The sequence below is a fragment of the Pan troglodytes genome, chromosome X (genome assembly GCF_028858775.2).
Source record: "Pan troglodytes isolate AG18354 chromosome X, NHGRI_mPanTro3-v2.0_pri, whole genome shotgun sequence".
Classification (NCBI taxonomy): Eukaryota; Metazoa; Chordata; class Mammalia; order Primates; family Hominidae; genus Pan; species Pan troglodytes.
Genome location: NC_072421.2, coordinates 43,945,312 through 43,972,321, shown reverse-complemented (window position 1 = coordinate 43,972,321; position 27,010 = coordinate 43,945,312).

Sequence of the window (27,010 nt, the reverse complement as noted above, 5' to 3'; positions counted from 1 at the left end):
TTTAATTAGGAATGATGGGATCCCTGAATGATAGAGGCCAAGGGAAAGCACTTAACCACTAGAGAAAAGGTGGGTATGATATGCTTTGCATTTGTGTCCCCGCCCAAATCTCATGTCAAATTGTAATTCCTAATGTTTGAGGTGAGGCCTGGTGGGAGGTGACTGGATCAAGGGGGCAGATTTCTCCCTTGCTGTTCTCATGATAGTGAGTGAGTTCCCACAAGATCCGATTGCTTAAAAGTGTGTAGCACTTCCCCCTTTGCTCTCTTCCTCTTGCTCTGGCCATGTAAGACATTGCCTGCTTCCCCTTCGTCTTCCACAATGATTGTAAGTTTTCTGAGGCCTCCCCAGCCATGCTTCCTGTACATCCTGCAGAACTGTGAGCCAATTAAACCTCTTTTCTTTATAAATTACCCATCTCAGGTATTTCTTTATAGTGTGAGAACAGACTAATACGGGGTGCAATTACCAAAATGGCCAGAGTCAGAATGGCAATCAGTTTTGTCCTGTAGGGATCTTTGGGGATGGTTTATTGATCTCAATGTCCCTAAGACTGAAATAAGTTATCAGCCTATTGTCATGGTTCACCTTCCTCAGGACCAAACTCTGATACAAAATTTGCATTACGAAATTTTCTTGGGAAATGCTCTTGGGATCAGTACCCATGGGAAAGTGAAGGAAGCAGCATTAGGCAAAAAAAAAAAAAGCTGAGATGGATCTGCAGAGTGTTCTGATTTGGAGCAAAGGTGCCTGGCTTTTATGCCTCTGTACTGACCTGCCATTTGATATAGGCTGCCCCCAGCAAGAGGCATAATCTTGGGCAAGCAAGTTCTGTCTTCAGGCCCAGGCAAGCTCCAAAGAAGGACCTGGCTGAGATGTTGCTGCCAACACCCTCATCAGTTGTGGTAATGAATGCTCCAGTCTTAGAAGAAGGGTTGGGCTTGTGAAAAGTACCAAAGTACCCACACACCTACTGAAGTTTTATGGGATCTATATAACCAGGGGGAAAAATCTAGGTCTAGTGGAGAGAGACCTGACTTGAATTATTACAGTGAAAATCATGGTCTCTCACTCTGTTCACAGACCTGAGCCAGGTCACAGAATCAGAACATCTTGAATAAGGGGATATTGGGTCCCCTAGAAGAAGGATCCCTATGATATTGCCATAAGCATATATTGTAAATTTGTCTCTAAGTTTTCCTCAGGCAATTTAGAGCCATTTATCAGGGACCATGGACTGGAGAATGGGAAGTAGTTACATCAAAGATTACCAGATAGTGGCTCAGAGTTGAACCTAGTCTTGGAGTTCTCAGATGCCGCTGTGGCTCACCAAACAGAATGGTGGCTAGAGGTTAGGTGACTCATAGAATTTCAGGCTGAGAATATGATTATTTCCCCAGATTTGGAATTATGACTGGGATAGACATACACAGAATATGACAGAATCCCCACATTGTTTCCCAGGCTCAGACTGAGGGACATTACAGTAGGAGTAGCCAATGAAAACCCCTGGAATTTCCATTTCCTACCAGGATAATAAATCATAAGCAGTATTACTTCCCTAAGGTAACCACAAAAGGTGGTGTCACCATGAAAAATTGAGAAAGATGGTTCCTATCACATCACCACTTAACTTGCCTATTTGTCTTCTGCAGAAAGCATCTGAGTCTTAGAGAATGGCTGTGGATAATCACACAGTTAATTGAGTGCTGACTCTCATTTCAGCAACTGCTCCATATGGGATCTCTTCTCAAGATGAAATCAACATAGCTCTTGGAACCTACCTGGTCAGTAGAGGCTTCTTCTTGACCTCTGGGCAATACCACCTTCTCCCTATTCACTCCTCAGTCATAAAACACTTTTATAGCTTATTTCTCTGGAATTCCTCTGCTTGAAATATCTAGAGTGGTGTTGTAGATTAAATTCCCTGGGAAGCAGACTAAAACAGAAATTAGCATACAGGATATTTCTTCTATGCAGGGAAGGGAGGACAGCACGATCAGGCAGAGGGAGAAGTTGGGCACAAATCACAAGATCCACTGCAAGTGGGAAGTGGAGGGAGAAAGGGTGTTAGGGACAGTGAGGTGGCACAGATGACAAGGTGATGCTCCATCCTAGGGTCAGTTATTCTGGGGTGGCCAGAAGAAACCTGACTAGAACTCCATACTAGCCAGTTCCATGGCATAAGAAGTATTTCCTCACTCAAATGATTGGTTCTGTATATTTCTCAGCTGCGAAAGCTCATATTATACATAACCAGAGAATATACAGAGCAATATTTGTGCATACACATCACATGTAACAAATTTACTATAAGCTATATGATTGCATTAAGTGTTCTCTATGTTTCCCAAATTATTTTTGGAAGAAAAATTTCCAAAGCAGCTCCTTTATGGCTGCAATGAACATCTTTGCAATTACACTTATTAAGTCTGTCCCACATCCTCTCTCCCCAACCCTGGATCTTCAGCTTTGCAAGAGAAGAAATGAGAGCTAATGAGAGAGAGAGAGAGAGAGAGACAGGGAAATGGAGTTTAGAAACACAGCTAAAGGAATGCCTTCAAGATTTCTGAAAGCATGCTACACCATTTTGCATCCCTTCTTAAAAATCCATGGAGATGATCTAATTAGTTGCAGTGCTGATTTTTTCCCTGTATTTGTAAGAAGATGAACAGTGGAAAACACTAACTGGAGGCTGTGTTGCTGAATATCAAGAGAATCCCCAGAAAAGAGAATGTTATAGATGATAGGAAGTAAGGACATGAGAAATTTATCTGGAATGTTGGGACAGATTTCAATGACACGATGAGGGAAATGTATTAACAAATGACTGGGAGAAAGAAAAACTCAGAATGACAAATGATATAATATCTGCTAGTGCTTGAGCTGACAGGAATGGAGGAGGAAGAATTGCAAGACACTGCCTCAGAACAGGACTGGCAGATGAAGCTGGCTGCCCTTGTGGCATCATGCCATGCTCCCTAGGAAAGCTGCCTCCATCGTCTTTCCTTGCTGCACCCCCAATTATCTCTGAAATTTCTGTTAGATATTACTTCATTGTGTGATCTTTTCTTTATAATTGCTTTTGAAGCTTATAGCACCTAGCACAAAGCTGGGTTTGTGACTATATTCTGTAAACACTTTCTGATAATTTTGAAAACGTAAATTCTCTTAGGAGTAGAAACGTGGCATTTCATGTTTAGTAGGAAATAAGTACATATGACATATGTTTTCCTTAGCTATTTGAGAGCTCTGGGCCTGCACCTGAGATGTGGGACATTAGGAAAAAGGGTGCTAAAAAAAGAGGGAATGCCCATCAATGGTCCCCCAAAATCTGCGCTTCCTATTTTCTCATGCAGCTTCAGGCCATGGAAAAATTGTGTGATGAAGTCAGTGTTGTGGGTTCAAATCCCACTCTGAACTTATTTTTTTTATAGTTAAAGATTATAATACTGACCATACATCATTAGCTAAAAGATGTTTTATGTAGAGCAGTTGCTTTCATTTTTGTGCTCCTTCCAATATTTGTTCCTATACATAGTTTAAATAATTATAATGGTAGCAAAGATATTTTATGTTTTGATTTTTTACATAAAATAATTTTTCCATGTTGTTACACAGTCTTAATTATAGTTTTTCACGGGCTTCTGTGCAATTACTCAATTGTATTCCCATAGGACAGTTGTGCTAGTTTGTAATTTTCATACTACAGATAAGTCTCAAATTTGAGAAGAGAAACTACTTGGTCAAAGAAGCATGAATATTTAGACAGCTTTTGAGATATTGCTGGATTGTTTTCCAAAATGTGGCAATTTATAATCCACCAAACATTTCCACCTCACTTGCTAGTATTATTATTTTAAATGATTCTATTATTTTAATGAAAGTATTTGGTGTAAAATATAACTGTAAAAATGTCTCACTATGTATTTCTTTGAGGGTTGGCAAGATTTAATGGGTCCCCATATGTTTAAAATGATATTAAAATGAAAAATTATATATATATGACAAGTTTACAGAGAAGTTACAAGAAGAATACAAAGATCTCTGTGTATCTGTACCTGTAACCTAATGCATCAGTTGCACACATCTTGCCACATTGTTTTATCATGAACCAGTTTTTCATGAACCAGCCGAGAGTATGCTGAATATACCATGTCCCTTTACCACATTAATAGTATTGCATTACGTTAAATTTTCCTGAATTTTATAGTTACACCATTATTATATAAGAAAATATCCTTGTTCTTAGGAAATATGCATTTGTTTTACTTAATCTACAGTTCATATTCCATTTTTACAAGTTGCCTCAATAGTATCTTTGAAAACAATTTTTTTTCCTGTCCAGAAACCAATCCAAAACCATGCGTATAATTAGTTGTCATGCTTCTTCAGTTTCCTTTAATACGGAACATTTTCTCAGCACTTTTTGGTCTTTCATTACCCTGACATTTTCAGAGTATGGGCCAATTATTTTGTAGAATGTCCAGCAGTGTGCTGGTAAATGTTTAACAGATGTCTTAAAAAAAAAAAAAAAAGTCCCGCTGTGTAGCATTTGCTGATTTCCCTGGTGTAAATATTCCTATCATGGCTGATGTCAGGCTACCAAAGTGATGTTGCTGAAAGTGCCATTGTGCCATTGGAAAGAATTGTGCACAGTTGGCTCTCCTGAACTGATATGTACGAGCCAGCTCCAGCACATCACTGAATCTACCTCAATTTGGGTTTGTCTGCTTGCTTTTTCATGAATATAACAGGAGCACCAACAAAGTAATGCAATGTCCTTCTTAGTGCATCATACCAAGGAGGCACATAATATAGATACGTCCTACCTGTACATATCTTTGAGTATGCACATACATATATATATGTGTGTGTGCATGTGTGTGTGTGTGTGTGTGTGTGTGTGTGTGTTTATTTCTGCCTCAGTATGTGGAATGGATGGAAATAAGGATGTGGGAGATGTTCTGACATTCTGGTTGAAGTAGAGAAAGTCAAATCCTCAAAGTCCCATCATTCCCCATATTGTGCCCCTGAAAGGGCTCTGAGTTGCACAATTTGACAAAAATCACTATCCTACAGACTGGGAGTTGTTTTGTGCAGGACTCAAAAGTGAAGTATATAAGCCCAAAGCACCTACCGATAGGTAAGAAAAATCTACACATAGAAGCACAAACCCTGTTAGAGAAAATGTGACTCATCCATAAGTATATTCACTCAGAACAGAATCAGGAAGAGGTCACAGAAGCCACAGCACTAGACTACAGTTCCAAGTTAGGAGTGTCAGTTTGCATTGAATTAAGTTGTATCTGGTGATGACACTTAGGGAAGAGAGGAGTGTCTTAGATTGTGGCACCCCAAAAGCCAACCTGGAGAAAGGATTTGGGTGGTTCATTTGGGAGCTGATCACAGGAAACACCAATAAGGAGAGGATGGAGTGGAAGAAAACTAATACAGGGTGTGGCGGTGAGCAGTTGACTTCCCTAAGCAATCAGAACCTGATCCCACTGGGAACCACTGGGAAACCGTGCAGGGCATGTGCCAGAGTTGTTTTACCTGATGTGCGAGGAAGCTGGGTATTTATCACCAGCTCCCATCCATCATTGGCTGAGGGCTGCTCACAAGGGCATCAGACCCCTTGGAAATTTCTGCCTGTAGCACTCACAGGTGAAACCTTGTCCTGTAGTCAGAAAAAGCCTCTTTTCAGTAGAAAGACATTAGCATGTACAGGAATGATGAAAGTGGCAGAGATATTGGCAGGTTGCAAACAGCATCGGCTATAAGGGGCAAAAATGTTTGCCTACCTTTGGAAATGGAAAAGTAAGATGTACTATATAACTGAACTCTAATCTGAGTGGCTATAATGTCTAGGTCAGTTAAGACAAGAAGAATGAGAAAAGTGGCTCATCAGGCAAGGGTACGCCTTTGTGGCTTCCAGATTCCCTTTACACCAGCTTCTCCTGCAGGTCTTGGCTGTTCCTTTTAGACAAACACAGACTTTTACTGCATGTATATGTGTCAAGGATGAGTTTACTCTGCAACCCTTAGTTACAGGAAATATCACATTCTTTTATTTCTTCAAATTGAATTTCATATATTCATAACCCTGCCCACTTCTTAGTTGGCAGGATATTTGATTTCATGCATGACTATAACTCCCTAAACCTCAGTACATAAAACATACAGGGTCCAGGTCTATGTGGGGCTAGAGAACCATTGTAGAGATTAGGTCCTCAGTCCATGGTGGTATACCATTATTCCTTTATTCTGTCACTGATTGGTAATTCATTCAATACTGCCTGGGATCAGAGAGGCCCCTTGCGGTGACCACCACCTAAAGAGACCCTCATCACTTCTCTCATGGCTGAATAGCATAGTCCTGAGGCTATGCAGAATCCCTTGTGATTGCCCATTAGGGTGCAGTTTCAGATGGGGCTGAGTCTTTACCATATGTACTTCTTCTCCAGTTCCCATACTTACCTGCAAGTACATGCTTCCACTCCTCTCTCTCAGGGACTACAAATCATAACCCTTAGCAATGAGCTTCAAAAGCCCTTTACTCTGTTATAAAAACCCTTTATTACCCTGTCTCAGAGCCTGAGACAAGAATGTAAGAACAGGTAGTTTAGTCCCAAAGAAGGGAATAGGGAAAGAGAGAGAGGGAATGGAAAAAGCCAATGAAATGTGCATGAATGATCTGGTTTTTCTAAGAGAAACTGAAGCTCTGTCTCCTTGGGGACCTTATTATTGTTTCACCAGGACTGGAACATTTATCTGTTTATTTTTGTCCTTCATTGGTTAAAGTTTTCCCTTGGGAGGCATTCACACCCCCATATTTCCAGGTTGCACCTGTGTGGAGCTGATCAGGCGTTCTGAGCTTGCGAGAAAGCTCTGAGGCAGCAAAGCAGTTCCCAAATGAATGTGAGATACTGGCAATGTACAGTGAATTATCTGCCTATGCTAAAATTGGGTGGGGTGAGGTTTGGTCGCATGATACACTGTAAGTGTCTGTTAAATACCTGTTTTGGACGTGAATTGTGTGCACTTCCTCAGATTCTCTTGCCTACTTCTCTCTTTCTGAAGGTGCCATCTGCTGCCCAGGCTTCTCCACCATTACCATCTTTGCTGAGATCCCTATGCTGGCTGGAGTTAAGTTGCATCCTGGGACTTTGATGGCCTATATAACCCATACTCTGGGCTAATCCATGACAACATCCACTCCATTTTCAGACTTGGATGAAACACCACACTCAGGGGGCATCTGGATTCCTGAAAGACTGACAAGGGGCTGGATGACACAATCTAGAAGTAAAGGGGCGTTAGTTCTCTGTGAGGTAAACCTTGGCCAATGGAAAACAGGAGGCATGAGGGAGCTGATCATATAAATTCCTCCTCCTTTCTCCCTTCCATGGACTGCTGTGACATGTGGTTTCTTCTTGCACCTTCCAGAGGAATCCTGGTACAAAGAGACATAGATGCCAAGTTACCTATGCTCTAGTTTCTTGGCTTATCATCAAGCTGTGGCCAATGCAGTAATAAATTATGTCACTTATTTTTGCTTGCCTCATTGCCCTTTTTCTTTCTCACTTTCACTGTCATGGGCTTGTACCAAATAAAACAGCAGTGCTCTAATCCTTACCTTGGGTTCTGCTTATTAGAGCACCCAGACTAAGAAATTATGCTTTTTTTTTTTTTTCCGAGACAGAGTCTTGCTCTGTCACCCAGGCTGGAGTGCAGTGGCACATCTCAGCTCACTGCAACCTCCGCCTCCTGGGTTCAAGCGATTCTCCTGCCTCAGCCTCCTGAATAGCTGGGATTACAGGCACATGCCACCACGCCGGCTAATGTTTGTATTTTTAGTAGAGACGGGGTTTCACCATGTTGGTCAGGCTGGTCTCGAACTCCTGACCTCATGATCCACCTGCCTTGGCCTCCCAAAGTGCTGGGATTACAGACGTGAGCCACTGTGCCCAGCCTGAAACTATGCTTCTTATACCTACCCCACCTGCACCCTTGCTAGTACTGGTGTTGTATGAGACAAACCAGACATCTTGAATCACATTCTGGAGAAAAGGTATAAAAGAAGGTGCTGACCAATATTCTTGTTTTACTTGTTGATGCTAGAGATAAGTGACTATGAAAAAAATTTATAAGAACCTTTTCTCCCTTTATTTGTAATATCCTTAAATTAAGTAGTAGATATCTTGTCTTAAGAAGAAAAATTCTGGACTAATTTCTACTCCCAGATTGTATCTGCCTGCCGCAGAAGACTTAGACAATCTTCTAATCACACGGGTGCTCTTAAATGCAGAGAGAGACAAATCATACAGTGATCGCCTCTATCATGGTAAATTATAAGCTAAATGGAAGACAAGGGTTTATTTTCAAAGGGCAGGGAGTTCTAATTATTCTAGAAGGTTGCACAGTGTTAATGGGAAGAATTAATGACTTATTAAAATCATGCCTGTCCAGTGTGCTGACCTAAATGCACCAGTGGGACATACTTCCATCTATAGTTACTTAACTCAAATATATTTTTAATTAAATATATTTGCATATCAAAGATCAGTTTCTTCTAATTTAATTCTCTCGTATATCTTCGAGAGTGGTATACTTAGACTTGATTTAGCTCTGTGACAATAAATATGTCACATAACTTACTAGCATCTAATCTATCTAAGGAAAGGATGTTGCACTTATTGATCCTTGATTCTGTGTGGAAAAGGGCTTTAAAATTCTAAATTATACTGTTCCCAAAGGTAGAGACCAACCTAGGCCATCGCAGAAGAACTGCAGAACTGTCACTCCATGCTCTCTGAGCCTTGTCTTCCTCAAGTTGAAAATCTTGATCTAAGTAGGTTTAGACCAAAGGTCAGCACTTCCTCAGCTCTTATCTATGGAATCTATTCTTCCCCAAGATTCACAACACTCTAGTTACATTTTACCTTTCACAGGTACCCAGAGTTCCTCCTATTATTCCATCACTTTAATGAGAAAACAATGAATGGGCAAAAATAATGACTAGATAAAACATACTATTTTTGAGGTAGCAGTTTTTAGATGCTGCAATGTTAGCTGAAATACAGTAATGAAATATTTTAAAAAATAATATTACAGGCCGGGTACAATGGCTCATGCCCGTAATCTCAGTACTTTGGGAGGCCAAGGCGGGTGGATCGCAAAGTCAGGAGATCAAGACCAGCCTGGCCAACATGGTGAAACCCTGTCTCTACTAAATAAATACAAAAAATTAGCCGGGCGTGGTGGCACGCACCTGTGGTTCCAGCTATTCGGGAGGCTGAGGCAGGAGAATTACTTGAACCCAGGATGCAGAGGTTGTGGTGAACGGAGGTTGTGCCACTGCACTCCAGCCTGGTGACAGGGCAAGACTCAGTCTCAAAAAAATATATAATAATAATATTACAGGTTACTCTTACAATAATAAGTACACATTTAGACTTAACTGACTGATAGAATTTCAACATATAAATCTTATATGTGGATTGTCATTTCAGGTTATAGAATATTTACATATGTTTGAAAATGAATACTGAGGTGTTAATAATAAATCTGGAAAAACGACATGGCCTTTTAATATTATGGATCTTACTGAGGAAGGCCAGTAATGATGGTGATGTGGGTGTTTGGCCATTCAGCTTTTCAAAAGTTGATATATAAGAGGAATATTTGATTTCGGCTAAATACTGAGGCTAAAGCCAACTTTCAAGTATCCTTAGCATTCTGTTCCTGCTTTAGCCTTTTAGTAAGTTTTCTTTTTGAAATCACTTTTAAAATGTACTTTTGATGAGAAAGCTGCCAAGGCCATTGCCAGATCTGAAGCACCTCTAGTACCCACTCACAGTTGTGAATGTGCCAGGCTTTGTTCCCCATCGGGAGAATGTGCACATTTCCCCATGACTGCTCTTTGCTTTTAACTTTGGATGTGCTCATTGATTTCTTTTAATTTTTTTAGAGACAGGGTCTCTCTCTGTCATCCAGGCTGGAGTGCAGTTGCATGATCATAGCTCACTGCAGCCTTGAGCTCCTGGGCCTAAGCTATCCTCCTGCCTCAGCCTCCCAAAGCACTGGGATTACAGGCATGAGCTGCCACACCCAGGCTCATTTTTAATGGTGCCAAAAAACTAAAGAAACAAAAAAATAGAAGTTATTAGATAAATTTGACCACTACTCTAGGTCACATTTTGGAGAAATGAGTAGCTTGAGGTACAAGAAGTCATGGAAATCCTGTCTGCCTAGCATATTGAAATAGTTCTGCAAAGTATCTTGAGGCTATAAAAGAAAACAAAAAGGAGAAAACCAAGATAAAGAACTACAAAATTGTATAAGCTCTTTGAAGGCAGAGGCCATGGTTTCTGTTTCTTCGTTATGATTTTGTACTGGAAAAACTAAACTAGATTCCAGCAGCTTTTTCCCACCTAGTAAAAGAACTATCCTGGTCAAAAGAAAACTCTAGGAAAAGGAAACCCCATGTTTTTAATGATTTTCCCTCTTCCACATCCTCTGTCTGTGATAGTTTAGTGAGCAATCACTAATTATTCCAACAAATATTTATCGAGTGTTTTCTATGTGGCACTTCCCATTGCCATAAAAATATGAACAAGAAAAACTTCATCTTTGCCTCAGGGTCTAGCTAAAGTTTAAGCCCTAGTTAACTTAGCCTTGTGGATGACTTAGAATGGCCTCAGCCACACGCAGAGGGTATATCCGATCCTCTGATATATTTTGTAGGAAATACTATTGCTTACATGCTTCCATGTTCTCTTATATTCTTTCAAAGAATCAGAATTCCTTGAAGTATTACAATTAAGGTTCTATTTATTAAAATGCATATAAATAAGATAATTAAACAACCAAACTATTTTCAATATATATAAAACCAAGCCTGGGGCAGGGAAGTATTTCCCAGGATCTCCCTTACTGTACCTCCAACACCATATACTCATTCCAAACACAGGAATAAAAATAATGTTACAGATGGCTCCATTCAAAGAACGTGCTGGGTTATTTTTATATCTTTCCCATGTTTATAAGAGTGTAGTCACTGATGTGTTTTTGCTGTAGCCATTGTATACATCTGCAGAACAATTTCTTCGACAAAATGCAATCCTTCTTCTCACATGAATATTTGCCTCTTTCATCACTTAAATCATCTCAAATAATCCATTTTCAATGAGCTGTAATTTTTAGAGGCCAAGATACACATTAGAGGGCTTATTTTGTACAAAGAGCTAATTTGAATTTTCCCTATATTAGTCAGGGCCCCAACAGGAAACAGATGATGCTCTTGAATTAGGATACTTCAAGGAGGGATTAATAAAGGCACTATTTATAAAGATGTGGGTGGGACATAGAGGAACCATAAAAAATGTTTCAGGAACCACAAAACTTAGTGCTGGTAACTACAAAGATGTTACTACTTCCTAGCCTGAAGGGAGATGAGAAAGCACTAACTGGGACCCAGAAGGCAAGAGTCTTCTAGAGAAGTTTGCCTTCAGTTGAGAAACCCACCCAGCTCAAGACAAACTGTCAGGGAGGGAGATGTGGAAATAAATACTTTGACCTCACTTTATTTTTGCCCTGATCTTCCGCTAAGGGTCTTTATGAGCCAAACCTAAGTGGAAACTACAGGACAAAGAAGACATTGATATAATTTATATAGACCAGGCTCTCAAGGCAGAAAGCAGGACGGAAAAAGAGGGAGCACAGGTCTAGAAGGGCAAATGGAAGAGATCCTGCTACAATATCCCTATTAATTAGAAACCCCTTTAGCTTTGGGGCAAGGAGATTACAAAATAATTCTTTTGCTTGAGTCATGTTTCCAACTTTGTACATTTATATATGCCTCTACTGAGCCCCTATTTTGTACTAAGCTCTATTTGGTGAAAGTAAAATAAACAAAAATCCCTCCCTGCAAGCAATATTCTATGGGTGGCCATTTCTCTCAGTCAAGAGTCATTTTGTTGCAAGAGAAAGTCACTCGAGTTAGGAGGTTTAAAAAATATTGCTTGTAAGAAATTCTCCAGATTGTTGTGAATCTGTCATGCAACTACTCCCTGGGCTATTACACACCTCTCTTCTTTCTTTCTCTCCCCCATCTCTCTCAATCTCTCTCTCCATACCTTCTCCCAACTCCCCAAAAAGTGATTTTGCTTCTCTACATATCCCTCCAAATCTGTTCCCTTCTCGTATAGGCAGGCTTCATTTTGAGGTTCTTATTGTCTCCTTCCCTATATTTTCAGTTTGCATGTGCTTTGGTATCTCTTCTGTTTCTGGTAATTTATATGAAAGTGCTTTGAAAACTTTGAAGCGGTGGTCATCCTCATCCAGCCTATATTGCCCCCACTCCAAAAATGTTGTTCACATGACAGATGCTCTCCTATTGCCATATCCACTCACCCATTTGTTCATTTTTGAAAATTCATTTGAATATTTATTGAGTACTTTTTCACACCAGAGGTCGATGGGAAATTACCAAGGAATGATGGACATTTCATTTACTGAAGCTGGCATTGGTGCTGGGGTAGGCTGGCATATCATGAACTATAGGCTGTGGGGAGAAATCACTAGCAGGTAAAAGAAACCAAAGCCAGAGTTCAAAGTGATATCCTTTCAAGTCAGATCTCAGATCTAAGCACAGTGCCCAAGAAACGGGAGCACAGACTAACCAGTCTGCAGAGTGGTTGAAACATGGTAGAGGGCCCATTAGACTGAAGCAAGAATCTGGGTCCACCAAGAGCAGAAACTATATCAGAGATTGTTCAACGTTTCTGCACTGAGCAAACTCTTACATGTGGTAAGAGTTGTGGGGGATAGAGCTGGTTCCCACTCTCAAGTGATTTTACTCTTTTACAAAGGTACAATAGGCAGTTGTTGATGGTTTAAATGGCCCCCTTTTAGTGCTTTTGACTCTATCTCCTTCTGTCTGCATTTTCCTTAATATTGACGTATACTGAATACTTCTATTCCATTTTGAAATAACAAGTTAATGTGCTGCCCTTTGCAAGCAAGGTTTTCATTTTGTTCCTGTTTATTTCACAATAATATACAACTCTGTGTGTGTGTGTGTGTGTGTACATATCTATGTTTTGATAGGAGTTGAAAAAGTTCAGGGGTATTGTGTCCATTAATTGATCTACACTGTCTTCTGCAGAGGTTTTGTGATGGAAGTGAAGTCATAGTTTACGCCTTCACCATTTTTCTAGCCCCTGGTTTTGAAGAACAACCATGGCCTAGACTGTGCGACTCGAGTTGACATTTGGAAAGAGAATTCCCTATATCCAAGGTGTTGTTCTGCATCTAGTATATTGTCTTGGACTTTGAAATAGTGTTTGGACAAAAGCACACCTCCTTGGATTCACTCTCCCTGGGGTGCAGGTACCATGTTATTTATTTTACTCTAGACCAGCTTTCTCAAAGTTGGAGTGCAAATAGAACTCTCTGAAAATCTTGTTGGAAGTGCAGAAGTGTAAATCATACCCCTGGGGACTGTGATCCAATAGATCACAGGTGCATTCATTTTCTAGGGCTGCTGTAACAAATTACCACAAAACTAGACAGCTTAAACAACAGAAATTTATTGTCTCATGATTCTGGAGGCTGGAGTCTAAGATCAAGGGGTTGGCAGAGTCACCCTCCTTCTGAAAGGGCTAGAAAAAGATCTTTTCCAGATGTCCTTCCTAACTTGTGATAGGTTCCTGGGCTTGTGGCAGCATAACTTCTGTCTTCACATGGTAATCTCTCTGTATGCATATGTGTTCAAATTTCTTTTCTAAGGACACAAGTCATATTGGATGAGAAGCCCACCCTACTCCAATTTAAGTAAGGTAAGAATTATTTAACTAATTACATCTGCAATGACCCTATTTCCAAATAGCACTACATTCTGAGGTACCAGGGGCTAAGACTTCAATGTATGCAATTTTTAAAACACACAATTCAACCCATAACAATGGATAACAACTAGAAACTGGCATTTTTACATGATGTATCAAAACCCCCTTAAGCTTCTCTTTATAATTTTGGCCCAATCTTGGATTCCAGTAGCCTTGATATGAAACAATTCGAAGTAGAGTGGTCTGTTTCACACAGGTGCACCTGGATAGCACTGGATAGCACTGTTACACCTGGATAGCACCTGTTACAATTCGAAGTAGATTGGGCTGTTTCACACAGGTGCACCTGGATAGCACTTCTCTCCCAGCCAACACCTCATGTTTCTTGCTTCTTGCTCCAGGCTTCTCTTACACAATAGCATGGAATCCTGCTGCCTCCCACTCAGCTGTGACACATGAGTAACTCAGAATATGGAGGAGTTAACACTCCTTGGGTGGCCCTTGGCCAATGGGGGATGAGATGCAATAGATAGATGATTCTCTCTCTCATCCCCAGGTGAACAGGTCTGAGATCTATTTCATTAGGATTTTTAGAGATTTCTTCAAATTCAAACACCAGTTACTAGTAGCAGTGGCCAACTTAATAATGCATTTTTTTGTTGTCTTGTCCAGCTTCCCTTTTATTCCTTCAGTTTTTTACCCTTGCTCCCTGAGTTCACTTCCCAAATAAATGATGTGTATCAAAACCTTTGCCTCAAACTCTGTTTATGGAGATCCAAGCTTCCCAGGTAATCCTGATGTAAGTGATCCATGGACCAATCTTTGAGAAATTCTCCAAATCTCAGTGGAAAACAAGATGGGTTAAAATTACTCTTAATGTGTGTGTTAAATAGAACACTCCCCACACCATTAATCCAAGAAATATGCAAGAGAGATTCTGAAGCCAGGAGTTATATGAGAAGTCCAAAATCAAAGTAAATCTCAGAATGAGGAGCAGGCCAGGTGCAATGGCTCATGCTTTTTATTTCAGTACTTTGGGAGACCGAGGCAGGTGGATCACTTGATCCCAGGAGTTCAAGACTAGCCTGACCAACATGGTGAAATCCCATCTCTACAAGAAATACAAAAAATTAGCCCGGCTTGTTGGCACACGCTTGTAGTCCCAGCTACTTGGGAGGCTGAGATTGGGGGGATTACTCGAGCCCAGGGGTTTGAGGCTGCAGTGAGCTATGATTGCACCACTGCACTCTGGCCTGGGCAACAGAGCTAGACCCTGTCTCTGAAAAAAAAAAAAGCTAAAAAAAAAAGAAAAAGAAACATGAGGAGCAAACCACCCTCTGTGACAGAAGCCAGCAAGTACCCAGATACTATGGCTAGTACTGTCTGTCCTCAGAAGATATCTGGGTGATGGGTCAATGTGACTCAATTATCAAAGCCTCATTATCTCTGTGTACTTAGAAAATTTATTTTGAGGCCTTCTAAAGCTGTGGGTCAGACACTGTCACCCTTTCATGAAGCAGGGTCCTATGAGGCCCCATAGGTGACGAAGAGGTGGGAAGGCCAGCGAGTTAATAGAATATGATAATCTCCCTGCTGTGTCTCATGGAAACAGGACTCATGTTACAGAAAAGCCTATGCCAGTCTGAAAGCTTCATTTAAATAAGCCCCCAATTTATAATAGCCTTAAATGTGGCAGAACTGATGTTCTAACCTGAATTTTATGTTTCTGCTACTAGGCTGACAGAGGGCTAGTTATCTCTGGGACTGACTCAGCAGTTTAAAAAGCCAAACAATTACTAACCAGAATGGCCAGCTCAGCTGAAAGGATGACAACTGTGGGCTCTGAATAGCAGGATTTAAAATTCATGCCTGAGCTTGTCAGTCCTATGTGCCTAGACACAGTTGGGGGAGAAATCCCTGGGGGAGAAGAGAAATAATAAACAGAGGAAGATAAATTCAAAAATTATATATACATAAATATTTGTGTGTGTGTGTGTGTGTGTGTGTGTGTTAAAATGATAGCATTATCTTAACCAAGGATAAGATATTTAGTGTCCAGAAAACTGCTTTCTTCATGGATGACCCATCATGGAGGAAGAGTGAACAAAGAATATAACAAGGGCAGACCAGCCAGGCTGGGCCTAAGCAAAGACCCTAAACCTGCTGGTAATGGAACAAGCCATTGAATGGATATCTTAATACCCATGTTGCACTTGAAGGGGTTTGGACTCGGGTAGATTTGGGTTTATACCACAACTCTACTACTTACCAGCTGAGTGCCAGCCAGATACTTAACTTCTCTGATAATACTACCTTGCAGAGTTGTGAGGATTAAATGAAAGAATGGGTTAAAGGTATTCAGCTTAATTCTTAGTACATAGTAGCCATTCAATAAATGGTGTATATTATAGTATTGTTATAAGAAAACAATTTTAGTGAACTATAATTTAGTATACACAGGATGCATCTTGGACTTTATACAAGCAATCTTAGTTTATGAAGTACTTAAAGAACCTAGTTGCCCTACAGCCCCTGGGCATGGACTACAAGAACAGAATTAGAGGAAATATTGTGTATATATGAGATAATTAAATGTATGCATTTATGTGTATCATATAGTGTTATATATTTATGTCTGCATTTATATTTTTATTTTAAATATTCTTCTTTTAAATCTCTGTTCTTTCTTGTCCTTGTTTTTTCATGGTTGCAGTATCTTCTCAGCTCTGTGAGGTGCTGATAGGTTATTTGGGAAGAGGAAAGGTTAAACAAAATAACTGTTTCCTCTAATTGCTTTTTTTGCTCATCTGATGATCCTTGGCTGTCTGTTTACATTTACAAGAGGGACACTAAAAAGCTGACTGGAAGCTTTTAGAGTTGAATTGATCAACTGTGAATATTTCCATAGGGTTATCTGGCTGGGCCCTTTCTTTGGGGAAACTTTGATTAAGGCTTTCCTCTTTGGGGGAGATCATATTCCTTAGAGTAGGCTCTTCTTGTAGCCTCAAGGCTTGCCTTAAGGATGAAGGCATGGTGACTGGAATTCTGAGAGCAACATGGAAAAGAGGTCTGGGGAGACCTCACTGTCCATATTATCTGTTTCAATCGTGAACACAAGGCACAAAGACCCTACTTTTGATCTTTCCAGAAAATAAATCTCCAATAATGTTCTAGGGTGAGTGGAAGAAATTTCAAAGGGTAAAAGAGTAGATCTAGCAACCTAATTGTTTCTTAAATAGATTTTGAACTCAATTTCCTTCTTTTGGATCTTTCCTTTCCCCTTCTCTCCCCTACTTCTAGAGATACATAAATGCTGCCATTGGGGATTCTGTTGTGTAAGTTGAAGTACATTGTGTTGTTTCCTTGTTGATCTCTTCAAATTCAGTGTTCTCATGTTTCCTAAAATCTTTTATGCCTGCTTGTCCATCAGCTTTCCAGTTTCCAAAATTGTGTTAGTGTTGCATCCTTTCCTGTTTCCCTACATTTTGTGGTTTTATGGCTTTAAAAACATAAAAATAATTAGAATTTATTGATGTAAGTTTGTTCAATCTGCTCTTTACCTATACATATGTACTTTTATTGTGATCCTGAATTACTTTCTTATTTTATTATAATCCCGACTTAGAGATATTTAATGTAGAAGTTTTATCTTTTGTCCTTTGCATAGACAGTATACAGCAAAGCAAAGTTCCCAAAATGAAGACAAAAGTGGAAAAGAAATGGATTTTGTGCCTTGGGCTGTGGACTTGAAACTGGCCTTCAGTCCTGTCACATTCATGGTCTCATATTTGGTTAGGAAATTTATGAGTGTTTCTTCTCACAATTCCCCTTGTGACTAGTTTAATGAAATATGCACTGTCTTCATCTGGTATCTTCCCTCAAGAATATATCATATGAGACACTGAGGTCCATGTCTCAGAATTGCTCTCTAAATTCTTGGTACCTCTAGAACAATGTTGAATAGACAAGTACAATGACCAGGAAAAGGCATTGATGTGTGTGTGTGTGTCTGTGTGTGTGTAGACTTTTTTTGGACACTGATATGGGCTGTGCTTTCAATTCTCATTCTAGTTACTGACATGAGTTTCAGTGGTCATGAATAAAGCAAGCTCACGTTGCCTGATGATGAACTTGGTTATGCAAGCTGATTCTTATTCTGGCAAACATTTTCCAGCTTTCCCAGAAAGTTCAGCAAATACAGATTGTAGTTCCTTCCAAAACCTGTGATCCAGACATTCCCTCTTTGGGATGTGCTGCCCTTGTTTTCCCTTCCCACAGTACATCAAAAACTCAGAGAAAGGTAGGGCAAAAAAAAAAAAAAAAAAAAACCCACAACAACAACAACAAAAAAGAAAACCTCCTTTTGATCTCTTCCAGGGGGGCTGCCATATCTTTCTGTTGTCACTGCCAGCCTGTCATATTGCCTCCTGTTTCTTCACTTACATCCAGAAAAGAAAAAAAAAATTGCAGATGTTTCTGAAGCACCAAACTTCTAAAGCTTATTTATCAATTCTCCTAGTGTCTGATCCAGGAAACTCCACCACATAAATCTTGGGTCCAAGAAGCTGTCATTGAAACCCTCTGGGCATCAGTTTCTCTATCTATGACATAAGGAGATGAAAATCTATGATCCCTTCCAAACTTTAATAATTGTTCTCTATCTTTTGTTCACCCAGACTGTACTAGGGAGGATCTGTATTTATATGAATTCAATTTTAGCAACCAAATGGAGAAGCAAGACATCAAAGAAGCCCACTGATTAGATGTTGTTAATAGAGAGGATGGTAGATCTGTTAATCAAGGAGAGAGAGAAAGAGCTGTTCTTTCTTCTTTCACAGGACATTGGCTATTGCCTTGGGGAAAATAACTTAAGCCATTTTAGATAAAAATGGGGATGAGCAATCCTGCGACCAGACACACAGATTATTGTGAGAGATATGATATGGTGTAGGTAATGGAGAGAAGGAGAGAGAACTGGGGAGGGGAGCTACTCCGGCTAACAGAATAGCCAAAGGAAGTAAGAGAATTGAGGTCAGGATGCACAAGCCTTACCCTTCTAGGAATGAGCATGGATCAGGAGTAAAACTGAAAGAGGCTTTATCCTCTTTCCCCAGAGGAACCTTTAGAAGGGTTGAAGGGAAGCAGAGGCATGGGCACTGGGAACAGCCAGCCTGTGGGAGTTGTTCGTCAGGGAATGAGACAGACCAGAAGTGAAACTGGAGAGGGGTGGAGTAGTAAGAACTCAGGGCCAGGAAGCCAAGCTTCCAATTCTGGTTCCACAACTAACTAGCTGGGTGATTTGGCCAGGTCTAGCCTTCAGGTTTCTCATCTGAAAGACTAGCAAATTGGATTACTTCTCTCCAAGATCTGAGAGTTTTAACATTTTTATGATTCTATGAAATGGAAAAGGAAAGGTTCCTCTACATTTGTGAAAATACAGTTATTATTTTAATAATAATAATAATGCCAGTTACTGGCTACTATTAATTGATTGTTATAGGCTAGGCATTGAATTTAGCATTTTATATACATTACAACTTGTGAGTGAGGTAGTTATTTGCAAAAAGCACAGATAAATATTTTAACAAAATTACACATTTAATAAGAGGCAAAGCCACAATTCAAACTCAGTCTAATAAACAATGAATTTTGAATAATAGAACTAGAGATTACCCTAAATTTAAACAAAGCATTGAAGCCAATATTTCCTTTGAACATAACGAGGAAACAGAAGACTAGAATTCTTATCCCAGTTCTCATTATAGGTATAAGCTTGAGAAAGTCACGTCCCTTCCTCAGTTTTCTGGATCTCTAATTCTAACTGTAGCTTTTTTCCCCAATGCCCTAGGCTGCCTTCCTAAGAAAAATTACATCAAGCTGGTCTGCAGCTGTGTCTTTCAAGAAATAACAGCTTAGGGCACAGGGAAGTAACCTGAAACCCTTGGAGAAGGGCAGTCTTTCAGACAGGCTGGGTTCAGTATTTCTGAAAGGTCCTTTGCTATGTATGTGACTTTCAGGACCTGATTGAATTGACTTGTTTTTTAATGAAACACTGTTTTCCAGAACCTTATACTCTGGCACTAACTCCATTCAAATTAGTGTATGTAGCACTCATGTGCAGTGTGTAAGATTTGCCTTGTCAGAAAGTTTATACAAAGTGTCAGCATTGCTAGGGAGCCAACATAGTGCCCTGCTTATATTTTTCCAGTGTGCAAGTTTCCTGTCCCCTGTGAGAACTTACTGAGAAAGGCTGGTGGCTTTGCTGTGTTATTTAATCTTGGACTGCCCTGGACCATTTCTGGAGGGAATAGCAAAGCAGTATGAGAGACAAAAACAGTAACCCAGGAAGTAAAGAGGGGGAAAGAAGTATAGTAAAACTGTAAGAGCTTTCTATTCACCTTGGACTGTATCTCAACAAATGCCGTCTTTTCAAACTGCCTTCTTCTCCCCACTTTTATTTTATGACAAAAATTTAAATGATACTTTAATATTTGATGTAAAATAAATCAAAAAACCATAATACAAAATTATATATTACAGCTGCTATCATGCAACAATGAGCTTTCATAATGAAAAATCACTGGAAGGTGATATTTGAAAATGAAAATCGTTTTGAATTATGGTTGCTTGTATTTGTTCTCAGTATGCTTACTAATTGTTTTATGGCCTTTTAATTAATCAAGCACAGAGCTTTTAAATGAGTCTCCAATAGAAAAATGGGCAAAGGAGGCTGGACACCGTGGCTTGTGCCTGTAATCCCAGCACTTTGGGAGGCTGAGGTGGGCAGATCACCTCAGGTCGGAAGTTTGAGACCAGCCTGGCCAATATGGTGAAATCCCATCTCTACTAAAAATACAAAAATTAGCCTGGTGTGTGGCATGTACCTGTAATCCCAGGTACTCGGGAAGCTGAGGCAGGAGAATCACTTGAACCCAGGAGGTGGAGGTTGCAATGAGCTGACATCGTGCCACTGTACTCCAGCCTGGGTGCGACAGAGTGAGACTCCATCTCAAAAAAAAGAAAGAAAGAAAAATGGGCAAAGGATATAAGAAATTCACAAAAGAAGCAAAAACATGATCAATAAACATCAAAATTGCACAATTATATTTATGTTAAGCTGCACACTGTGATGGTTAATGTTATGTGTCAACTTCACTGGGCTATGGAGAGCTCAGACATTTGGCCAAAGATTATTTGGGTGTGTCCGTGAGGGTATTTCTGGATGAGATTAACATTGAATCGGTAGACTGTTTAAAGGAGATGGCCTTCCCTAATGTGAGAGTGCCTCATCCAGTCAATACCTGAATAGAACAAAAGACTAAGTAAGAGGAACTTCACCTGCCTGACTGCCTGAACTGCGATATCTGGTCTTTTCTTATTTTAGGAGTTAAGCTGAAAAATTGGGTCTTAATAGTCACAAGCCTGCTGCCTTTCACAATGGAACTTATACCATTAGCTCTCCTGGTTCTCAGGCCTTTCGACTAGAAAAGAAAATACACTATTGGCTCTCTGGGGTCTCCAGCTTGCCAACACCTGTCTCTCTCTCTCTCTCTCTCTCTGTTTCTCCATGGAAACAGAATCTATCTATCATCTATCTATCTATCTATCATCTATCTATCTATCTATCTATCTATCTATCTATCTATCATCTATCTATCTACCTATTATCTATCTATCTATCTATCTATCTATCTATCTATCATCTATCTACCTAAAATAGACATGTAATTAATTCTGTTTCTCTGGAGAACCCTGATTAATACAATATCTTAACAATAATAAAATATCTTATGCCTATTGTATAACTAATGTATATTGTATTAATACCTCCCCAAAATTCATATGTTGAGGTTCTAACCCCCAGTACATTGGAATGTAACCTTATTTGTAATTAGGATAATTGCAGATACAATTCGTTAAGATGAGGTAATACTGGATTATGGTGGGACCCTAATCCAATATGACTGATGCCCTTATAAAAAGGGGGAAATTTGGAGATAGACACACACAGGAAAAACACCATGTGAAGATAAATGCAGACTTGAGGGTGATGTTTAAACAAGCCAAAGAATGCCAAAGGTTGCTAACAACCACCAGGAGGTAGGGAGGGGCATGGAATAGATTCTCCCTCATTCTCCTCGGAAGGAACCAATCCTGCCAACACCTTGATCTCAGACTTCTAGCCTCTAGAACTGTGAGATAGCAAATTTCCATTGCTTAATCCATTCAGTTTGTGATACTTTGTTATGGTCACCCTAGCAAGCTAATATACATTTCATGTTAGAAAAAGTTAAAAGACAGATACAATCCAGCTGTGGAGAAATAGGTACTAATAAAGTTGGAGAAAATGTGATAAGTACTTCTCTAAAAGCACTTTAGGAATAGGAGCAAAATAAAATTTTATGCATCTACAGAAGTACTTAGGAATTTATTTAACAGGATTATACTCATAGAGCTGCTGGTAAGCATAAAAATTTCAAACAATCAAAATTTGTGTCAATAATGAAATGGGTAAAAAGTTATGGTACATAAATAATATAAAATTAATATATCTAGTTCAAAGAATGAGGCAGGTCTAATTGAGTTGGTACAAACGCTGTCCTTGATATGTTGGTTAACGAATAAAGCAATTCACAAAAAAGCATATAGTTATAATCTCATCATTGTAAAAATCAAAGTGAAATTTATAAGTGTGTATATATAATGAATAAATAAAAGTTGGTATATTAGTCTGTTCTCATGCTGCTAATAGAGACATATCTGAGACTGGGTAATTTATGAGGGAAAGTGGTTTAATTGACTCACAGTTCCGTATGTCTGGAGAGGCCTCACAATCACGGTGGAAGGGAAAGGAGGAGCAAAGTCACATCTTACATGGTGGCAGGCAAGGCAAGAGAGCTTGTGCAGGGGAACTCCCATTTATAAAACCATCAGATCTTGTGAGACTTATTACTACCATGAAAACAGTATGGGGAAAACTGTCCCCATGATTCAATTATCTCCACCTGGCCCCACCCTTGACAGGTGGTAATTATTACAATTCAAGATGAGATTTGGGTGGGGACACAGCCAAACCATATCAGTTGGCAAAATGTGCATACATAGTAAAACTATTAAAGTAGTTACCTTTGCGGACAAGGGTTAGGAGCATAAAAGTTAATCCCTTTTTGTTGTATGTTCTTTCCTTGCTTGTTTTACAATGAGCAGGAATTCTTTATAGTATTATCAAAAAATGAAAACAGAAAGCATTGTTTCAGAAAAAGGATCTTCCCATTTGAATTCATGGCCAAAGATTCCTCTAATAACATACTATCATAGAAATTCCTGCTGCCTGCCTCATCAGATTCTGGGCCCATAGCACTCTTAATGCTGTTGCACTTACTTCAGGACTCTCATATTCTAAGGTTGCTCTAACCACAACGACAGCACTGACCACTATTGTAGACAGAGGGTAGTGAGGGCATAGCTGTAGGCCCCTCAACACATTAATTCGAAGAGATACCACTACCCACATATTAATAATTCTATATTAATTCTAAGGCTGTCTTAGCATGCTTTCTTTCTTCATTCACCTCAAATTTTTATTCTTGTTACAGCTTGGCTTAGAGGTGAGTTCATCAAATACAGTTCTCAGTAACACTAAGATGGCCTTTTCCAAATTCTGCATCTATGATAACACCAGCATTTTACCAAACATATCTTGTTATTTTAAAAATAGTTTATTGAAGGTATGATTGAAATACAACAGATAAATAGCACACATTTTAAGTGTAGAATTTGATAAATTTTGACATATGTATACACCCATGAAACCATCACCACAATCAAGATAAAGAACATATCCACCCTCACCAAAAGTGTTCTCTTGCCCCTTTGTAATGCCTCATTCATGCCTCATTCCCACTCTTCTCCAGTCCTCCAGTCTCTAGACCACTACCAACGTGCTTTCTGTCACTATAGACTAGTTATTAGGCTGGTGCAGAAATAATCAAGGTTTTTGCCATTAAAATTAAAAGGAAACATTTAATGGCAAGTAATGGTGATTACTTCTGCACCAACCTAATAAAATTTTCTGGATACATAAATAAATGGAATCATATAATATGTACTCTTTATTCGTCTGCTTTCTTTCACTCAGCATGATGATTTTGAGATTATGACCATTTTAGTTGGTTCCTTTGTATTACTAGACAGTATTTCATGGTATGATATAACACAATTTATTAATCTATTCATCTATTGATGAGCATTTGGGTTGTTTTATTTTTGTCTATTACAAATAAAGCTGCTGCTATAAACATCCAAGTCATTGTGAGCTCCTTTGTTTTCATTTCTCTTATGTAAATATCTAGGAGTAGGGTGGCTAGGTTAGACTTTGGGCATATGTTGAACTTTTTAAAAAACTTCCAAAATATTTTTCAAAGTGGACGTCCCATTTTACATTTCCATGAAGAATATATGAGAGTTTCACTTGCTTCACATCCTTGCTAGTGCTTGATACTGTCAGGATTTCTAATTTTAGCCATTCTAACATGTGTGTAATCTCACTGGGGCTTTAATTTGAATTTCTCTAATGATTAATGATGTTGAACATCTTTTTGTATGCTTATTTGCCATCCATATGTCTTCTTTGATTGGCCTGTTTACTTATTATTGTGACTTGTGAGTTCTTTAAATATTCTGGACACATCTTTTATCAAATATGTGATTGGCAAATATTTTCTCCTTGTGCGTGACTTGCTTTTTCATTCTTTCAATGGTGTATTTTGAGGAAAATTTCTTAATTTTGGTGAATCCCTGTTTATTCAGTTTTTCTTCTATAAATTGTGCTTGGCTGTTATACTTAAGAAATCTTTATGTAACTCAATTCACAAATATTTTCTCATATATTTTCTTCTAGAAGTTTTATAAACTTAGCTTTGTGTAACTTTGTATCCTGCCAATTTGCTAATTTCACTTGTTCTAGTATCCTTTTATTTGGTAATGTAGGATTTTATACATAAATAATCATATCATCTGATAATAAAGGTAGTTTTAATTATTATTTTTCAATTTTTGTGCCTTTTATTTCCTTTTTAAAATTTTTATTTCACTGGCTGGACCCTACAATGTACTGTCGAATAGAAGTAAGGAAAGTGGATATTCTTGCCTTTATTTTTTAATCTTAGGGGAAAATAATTCAGTTATTCACCATAAGTATGATAGTGACTATACATTTTTTAAAGATGTCCTTTATCAGTATGAGACAGTTTCCCTTTATTCCTAGTTTACTGAGAGTTTTAATCAGAAATAGATGTTGAAACTTTTCAAATGTTTTTCTATATCTATTGATATTTTTTCTTTTTAAATCTCTTAAACCAAAATATTAAACCAATCTACTCTGATAATAATTCTCATCTGATCCTTTTTATATATTGTTGAATTAAATTTGTAAAATGTTGTTAAGAAGTTTTGTATCTATGTTCATGAGGGATATTGCTCTGTAATATTATCTTTATAAAATGTCTTTGGTTTTGGTATCACAATATTTCTCAACTAATTGAAAGAGTTAGAAAGTATTCCTTTTTTTTAAAATTTTCTGTAGGAGTTTTGTAGAATTAGTATTATTTGGCCTTTAAATGATTGAAGGCTGGATATGGTGGCTCTTACCTATAATCCCATCACTTTGGGAGGCCAAGGTGGGAGGTTCCCTTGAGCCCAGGAGTTTGAGACCAGCCTGGGAAACACAGGGAGATCTCATCTCTAAAAATAATTTTTAAAATTAGCTGAATGTAGTGGTGCATGCCTGTAACCCCAGCTACTCAGGAAGCTGAGGTGGGAGGATTCCTTGAGCCCAGGAGTTCAAGGCTGCAGGGAGCTATGATCATGCCACTGCATTCCAGCCTGGGTGACAGAGCAAGACCCTGTCTCAAAAAAAAAAAAAGTTTGGTAGAAATCATTAGTAGAGCAGCTATCTGAGCCTAGAGTTTTTGTTTTGTTTTGATTTTGTGGGAAAGTTTTTAAACTACAAGTTAAATTTTTAAGTAGATATAGGAATATTCTGGTTATCTCTTACTTTTTGAGTGATCGTTGATAATTCTGTCTTCCAAGTTATTTGTTCATTTCATAAAAGCTGTCAAATTTATTGGTATAAAGTTGTTCATAATATTCCCTTATTAAATGTGGTGGTTTTAAAATAGATTCACAAATAATTTGGTATTCCTCCCTTAAAGAGACAGAGACTAAATTCTGCCCCCCACCCCCCCATGTTTGAGTAGTGCTAAATGACTGGCTTCTATCAAATAAAATATGGCAGAATTAAAATTGTATGATGTCCAAGATTAGGATATAAAAGACACTGATGGTATCCTCCTTAATCTGCGTCTTGGATTGCCTGCTCAATAGAAGCCAGCTGTTACGTGTAATGACACTCAAGTATAACCCTATGGAGAAACCTTCAGGCAAGAAATGGTGGCCTTTTGCCAAAAGTTAGCAAGGAACTTCGGCCTCCTGCCAACAGTCATGTGAATTAGCCATCTTGGGAGTCTTCTGGCCCTAGTCACATCTCCAGATGACTCTAGTCCTGGCTACCATATTGGCTACAATCTCACAAGTGACCTTGAGACAGAAACATCAAATAAAATGCTCTGAAATTCCTGAGCCACATAAATTTTAAGATAATATATGTTTGTTTCTTTAAGCACTTAGACTGGGGACAATCTGTTAAACATCAATGGAAAACTAATACACATTTTTGTACTGAGAATGGAGTACTGGAATAGCAAAAAGCAAAAAAGTGGGAGTGGTTTTGGAATTGAGCAGTGGGCACAACATGGAAGAGCACTGAGGAGTGAGTTAGTGAAAGATTGAAGATTTTTGAAGAAATTTAATTCCCGACTCACAGAAACTGTGAGATAATAAATATTTGCTGGTTTAAGCTACCATGTTTTCTGGTAATTACCATGCAGCAATAGATAACTAAGGCATTTTCCTTTTATTTTTATTTTATTTACTTATTTTAACTCTTATTTCATGTTCAAGAGTACGTGGGCAGTTTTGTTATATAAGTAAATTGCATGTCAGAGGATTTGGTGTCAGATTACTCCGTCACCCAGATAGGTAGTTTTTCAGTCCTCACCCTCCTCCCTCTCTTCACCCTTAAGTAGGCCCTGGTGTCT